Below are 6,711 nucleotides of genomic sequence, written 5' to 3'. Positions count from 1 at the left end.
GTGGTGGCCTAATAAAGATCTGTTTTGTGTCCCAGCTTGATTATAAGGAGGAGAAGACGCAACAGCAGAGGAACATTTTGACTCAGCTAAGCCCCTACAGAGGAAAATATGAATTCAACACTAAAGGTGAGAAAAATATCACTTTTTACACTATTATTGGCACTGTGCCCTCTTCATCAGCTGCTGCTGATAATCAGGATTCATACATGATACAGTACATGAAGATATGGGGGCAGTTTTGAAATAAGTAAAGGGTTAGTTACTTCATTATACTGCTTCTGGGATATTGATCAGGTCAATTAGGTAGCAGAGGGGGTTGATAATTGGTTTCAGCTGCTTTGATGTTAATGACATTAACAACAGGTGCACTACAGGGGCAACAATGAGACAACCTCCAAAACAGGTGTCATGGGAAGCTGTGTTGTAGGCGAAGTTGGACCCCAAGATGAAGGACTCTCAGAGAGAACTGAACTTAAATGGTGCTTTATTGGAGGAAATAATAAACAATTAAACTGGGACTGGACACTGACGACGACACAACAAAGAACAAACACAGACTGAGGACTTAAGAAAAAAAAAATCCTTTTTTGCAAGGAGCAGATACTGCCAAAGCCCTATAAAATGACCTCCAGCAGGCCACTGGTGTGAATGCCTCTGACCAAACTATCAGAAACAGACTTCATGAGGGTGGCCTGAGGGCCTGACATCCTCTTGTGGGTCCTGTGCTCACTGCCCGGCACCAACTGGCATTTGCCATAGAATAACAGAATTGGCAGGTCCACCACTGTGCTTTTCACAGCAGGTTCACCTTGAGCACATGTGACAGACGTGAAAGGGTCTGAAGAAATCATGCTTTATGCTGCCTCTAACATCATTCAGAATAACTGGTTTGGTGGTGGGTCAGTGATGGTCTGGGGAGGCATATCCATGGAGGAACAGACAGACCTCTACAGGCTAGGTAACAGCATCCTGACTGCCATTAGGCTCTGGGATGAAATCCTTAAACCCACTGTCAGACCCTACTCTGGTGCACTGGGTCCTGGGTTCCTCCTGGTGCACATCTGTTGAGAGTATGCAGACAGTTCCTGGAAGTTGAAGGAATTGATACCATTGATTGGCCCCACTCTTTCCTGACCTAAGTCCAATTGAACACCTCTGGGACCTTATGTTTCAGTTCGTCTGACACCGTCAGGTTGCGCCTCAAATTGTCCATAAGCTCAGTGATACCCTAGTCCAGATCTGGGAGGAGATCCCCCAGTACACCATCTATTGTCCTATTAGGAGCATGCCCCGATGCTGTCAGGCAAGCAAACATGTATGTGGGGGCCATACAAACTACTGAATATTATTTTGAGTTGCTGCAATGAAATTTTAGCAAAATGGATTGGCCTGCCACATAATTTTTCCACTTTGATTTTTTGGCTGTCTTTGAATTCCGCCCTCTGTCCACTGAACAATGTGATATTCTTTGATTCCTAATACACTACCCAGTAGGGTTGCAACGGTATGAGATTTTCACGGTATGATAATCGTCTCAGAAAATATTGCGGTATCACGGTTATTGCGGTATCACCATATTTCACATATATTATTACAAGTTACACTGATCATTAAAGAAATAACATAAGTTTTTTGTTCAACAAATTATTTTATTGTGCTTGGAACCATTTTTAATTACAGTTTTGTTTAAAATGTCTCCTTTAAAAAAAAAAAAAGCTACGTACCTCCTGTTTTTATTTGCAAATTTATTGATTTAATATTTAATATTGCAATATTAGAATGAGAAAAAAGCCAAATCTTTAAATAAAAATGAATCTGTCACTTTAGAAAGAAAAAATTCTTTGTCTTTGTAAACAAATGTGAGAAAAAGTGCAGGAGTTTTCCTGAGATCAGATTTTTATTGCAGCATGTTAATTTTATTTTTAATTTTCAAGCCAAGTTATGATGCAGAAATGTAAGCATGTTTAGTTTATCAGGGCTCAGTCTAATAATGAATACAATTAAAATGATATATACTACAACACCATATATATATATATATATATATATATATATATATATATATATATATATATATATATATATATATATATATATAGTACACACTTTATATGTACTCTTAGAATTAAACATCCTGCATTTAAAATGTTCAGTAAAATTATGTATCACCATAAAAACATATTTAATATCTGGGAAACTGAGCCTGGGTCAGTGTCTGATCAACTACTGTTGACTGCTTTATAACACGCGTTGTGCTGCTAAGTTAGTGGGAAATAACCAGATACTGCAGACAGAGGGGATTATTTCTGACAAGATCCTCATAATACAGATTTCACTCCTAAGGCTTTCATGCCGAGCCTGATTTTAAGGGATGAAAACTAGACACGCCAAGTTTTAAAATGAATGCACGTAAATATGCCGTCTTTCACATTAAGTCCGGAAAGGCCCTTAACACGGACATGTGCATCCAGCACAGCACGCGCTTCACGAAATCGGTTACCGCTGTAACCCTACTACCCGGTCAATATCAGTATAGATATCCAGCATGATTTTTTTTTTTAACACTGAGATCAGATGTGTTTTCTAAGTGTTCCTTTAATTTTTCATGAGCAGTATATATTAAAATGTATTTCAACTGGCCAGATAACTGCACTACAAAATATTCTTAAAGTATGTTTAAAAAAAAGAAAATAAAATGAATATTTCTGTAGGAAATACCACAGATTCTTACTCTGGATGGTATTACCTTGGACTCCAGTACTAATGTAAGGACCCTTGGAGTCATTTCTGACAGGTACATGAACTTTAACCTGCACATAAAACAAATCTCAGAGACAGCTTTCTTTCATCAGTGCAATATTGTCAAACTTAAAACCATCATGTCTCCCGAGTGATGCTGGAAAATCAGTCCATGTCTTTGGCATGTCTAAGCTGAACTGTTGTAATTTTTTAGAATCACGATGCCCAGAAAATGCTGTGAAATACTTTTTAAGCTGATCTAATAAAGTCATTAAACGACAAGTCTGAGGATCAGCAAATCCTGATGGAATAACAGTCTAAGCCAGGGGTATTCAACTCCAGGCCTCGAGGACCAGTGTCCTGGAGGTTTTAGATGTGTCTCTGCTTCAACACAGCTGAGTCAGATATAGAAGTCATTAGCAGGACTCTGGAGAACTTGACTGCATACTGAGGAGGTAATTCAGCCATTTGATTCAGGTATGTTGGATCAGGGACACATCTAAAAGACTGGGGATAGGCATGATTTCAGAATATTCAAATTGTCATTTGTGTTTAAAAGAAATAGAATAGTTGATGCAAAAAACTATATTCATCTTGTTTTTTCCCCCAGCAACTCATTGGCTGTAATGTGCTTTTATCACCAGAAGGTGGTGGTAACACACCTACAACCCGATTAGTGTCTGCATTGATTCAAATAATGGAAGGAGTTTGTAGGTGGGGTTAGGTGATATAGCCTCAAAATTATATCAGACTGTTTCAAGCAAATTTGCAATAACAATATTTGTGACTAATATAAATAAAAATACTGAACATTTTATTGATACTTGCAGCTTTGCAGTGACAAAGCATCAGTCAAATGTAAGCACAAAAGTAGAGTAGATGGTGTTTTCCACTGCAATTTAAGTAAAAGCATAAAATAGCACCTCAACACTTTAATAATTACAGTAGCTAAATCTTGTAGCTCTTCGGTAGCTGCCAAATGTTGTCACATAATATATTTTCTACCTGGAATGTATCTTCACTTGAGCTTTTTGTCCATCTGCTTAAAGCCCTGTTTTCCACCATGGAGCTGCATGCATTTCACTCACTGTTTGTACTTCTGTCACTGTAGGACCAACATGGACTGAGAAGTCAGCGCTCTCAGGAGGCAGAAGACAGGGAGAAAAAAAACACAGCTGTGATGAGTGTGGGATGGCTTCTACTGCTAAGTATAACCTAAAGAGACATCAAGTCATCCACACTGGAGAGCGACCGTTCAGCTGTGATTTTTGTGATAAGTCTCTTACCCAGCTTGGAAGCTTAAAAACACACCAACGAATCCACAGTGGAATTAAACTGTACAACTGTGATAAGTGCGGTAGAGCTTTTACTCATATGAGCAACTTAAATAGTCATCACGTTACCCACTCTGGACTGAAGGCATACAGCTGTGACATTTGTGGAAAAACGTTCAGGCGCCTTCTGAGACGAAATTTGCACCTACGCATTCACACCAAACATGATGTGTGCTTCTGTGATCAGTGTGGCAAACAGTTTGCAACACACACAGAAGTACAGCGCCACAAATTTACCCACACTGATGAGAGACCTTATAAATGTGACCTTTGTGACAAGGCCTTTAAAACTCCATATTCTTTGAAGGCACACCAACAGAGGCACACCAGAAAGAGCCTCTTCAAGAGCACTGACTGTGAGTTATGTATTTTCATTTTTATCTTGTAAATTTAGGCTTACTGTTGGGAACAGTTCTGCTCATTAACTTGTGTTTGCACGTTAGCAATTCTATAGAGCTGCAACAGTTCATCAACGTAATCGATGACGCCGACTACAAAAATTTGTTGACATGGAATTTCATCATACTTTTAAACCCATCCATCTAATTTGTTCCGCTTATCGTGTAATTTTGTAATTGCAATACACTACAGGAAGATATGGGGGCAGTATTGCCTCCATTGTCTGCCAATAAAAACAATAGCAACGAAGAAGAAAGTAACAACAGCATAACCATGGTGGAACAGAGAGGAGGGTGTAGAAAATGAGAGAAAATCGAGACAGACGGTGAAAGGTGTGGGAGCATTTCACAGAAAACAAAAATAAAGCTGAATGCAGACTGTGCAAAGCGGAGCTTTCCTTCAACCAAGAAATTGATTTTACTTTTTACATTTTTTTTTTTCCAAATATTTGTTCCAACCACAATCATTGACTATCATCTAAATGCTGACTGACTTTAGATTGTTGTCCTTTGAGTGGGTGTAAAATTGATTTGGTTGCAATTTTTAACAGAGCTTAAATATTTTTTTTCTCCCATGCTGCAGATAAATTATTTCACTTTTCCCAGTGTGCAAAACCGCTCACTTCATTATCTGCTCTTTCCAAGCATCAGCGTGATCATGGGCTGAAATCATTCCCATCACTGGATCACGATGAATCTGAAGACAAAAAACGATCCTCTTCTGGTTGCAGGGTCAAACTTGAGATCAGGCTCCACAGAATTCAGATGGACTCTCTTTTGCACAACGGATGAGGTAGTTATGAAAGAAAATATTAGCCTAGTAACAGTTTGATCTTTTTTCCCTTGGGCAACAGTGGTTGGACAACGTAGGTTTTTTGTTATTTAATTAAAGTGCTTTTGAACCTCCTGTTTCAGTTCCTAATTTAGCTTTAATTTGTTTCCTGTAACCTTGAATGCCACTTTAGTTTTTATTGGCTGTATTTTAATCTACATGTTCTACAGGTGTTTTTTCCATTGAGTTTCTTTGTGTTGTTGAATACTGTAAATGTTAAATAAAAATATTTAACTTAAATATTTAAATTATTTTTTAAAATGTTAAATAAAGAAATGGTTCCATAACAAATAGTTTGAGCCATGATTTCACTTCCTGTATTTTAGAGTAAAGAGCAGATTGACAAATAGATACATGTTTACAGACAGAGTCAGATTAACTGTTCAGAGGCACAGACAGAGGTTTATCACAGGAGATTTGGCTGTTCTCCACTCACACTGAACAGTGTTCTTACAGCAAAAAAATGTGACCTTAAATTTCAAAAATATTAGGTCTTAAAATGTTTAATTTTTCCCAAAAACCTGCTGTAAACATGTCAGAAGGGTTCATTTTGATTTTTTTTTCTTTTTTTTCCAAGTTGTGGTTTTAATGCTGGTTTTTGGTTTTACTTGCTCAGAGTTGTTCCAGCTTCTCTTTTATATGCGCTCACTGGCCACTTTATTAGATACACGCTTTGGTCCATATTGATATGATAGCATCGCATAGTTGTCAATTCATGAAGTGACTCTCCCGTTCCACCACATCCCAAATGTGCTCTTTTGGATTGAGATCTGGTGACAGTGGAGGCCATCTGAGTGCAGTGAACTCATTGTCCTGTTCAAGAACCCAGTTTGAGATGATCTGAGTTCTGTGACATGTTATCCTGCTGGAAGCAGCCATCAGAAGACGAGTACACTGTGCTCATAAAGGGATGGACATGGTCAGCAACTATACTCAGGTAGGCTGTGGTGTATTAGCGATGCTCAGTGGGTAACTAAGGGGTCTAAAACGTGCCAAGAAAGTGTCCCCCACATCAGCAGCAGCCTGAATTGTTGATCCAAGGAAATATGGATCCATGCTTTCGTGTTGTTTACACCAAATTCTGACCCTACCATCTGAGGCATGATCATGGTCACTTGATCCAGCCCTAACTATAAGCTTGATCAAAAAGGAAAGTTTTAAGTCTTATATTAAAAATAGTTATATAATCCTTACACTTTAGCCTCAGAATCATTAAACTGTGGATTCATTAAGTGCTCAAGATTAATCAAAAAGCAGAGGCGCTTGCCAGAGTTATGCACAATGTACAGAAAACACCCTTTCATTTGTATTACTTCATTGTTCAGTATTTTTCTCAGCTGCCTTTTACCACTGCCTCCTGGATCCTGCACCATTTCAAACGAAACAATCACCCTCATAACTGCAGACA

Source organism: Archocentrus centrarchus, chromosome 12 (genome assembly GCF_007364275.1).
Source record: "Archocentrus centrarchus isolate MPI-CPG fArcCen1 chromosome 12, fArcCen1, whole genome shotgun sequence".
NCBI classification, from domain to species: Eukaryota; Metazoa; Chordata; class Actinopteri; order Cichliformes; family Cichlidae; genus Archocentrus; species Archocentrus centrarchus.
Note: the sequence above shows the minus strand (reverse complement) of the source record.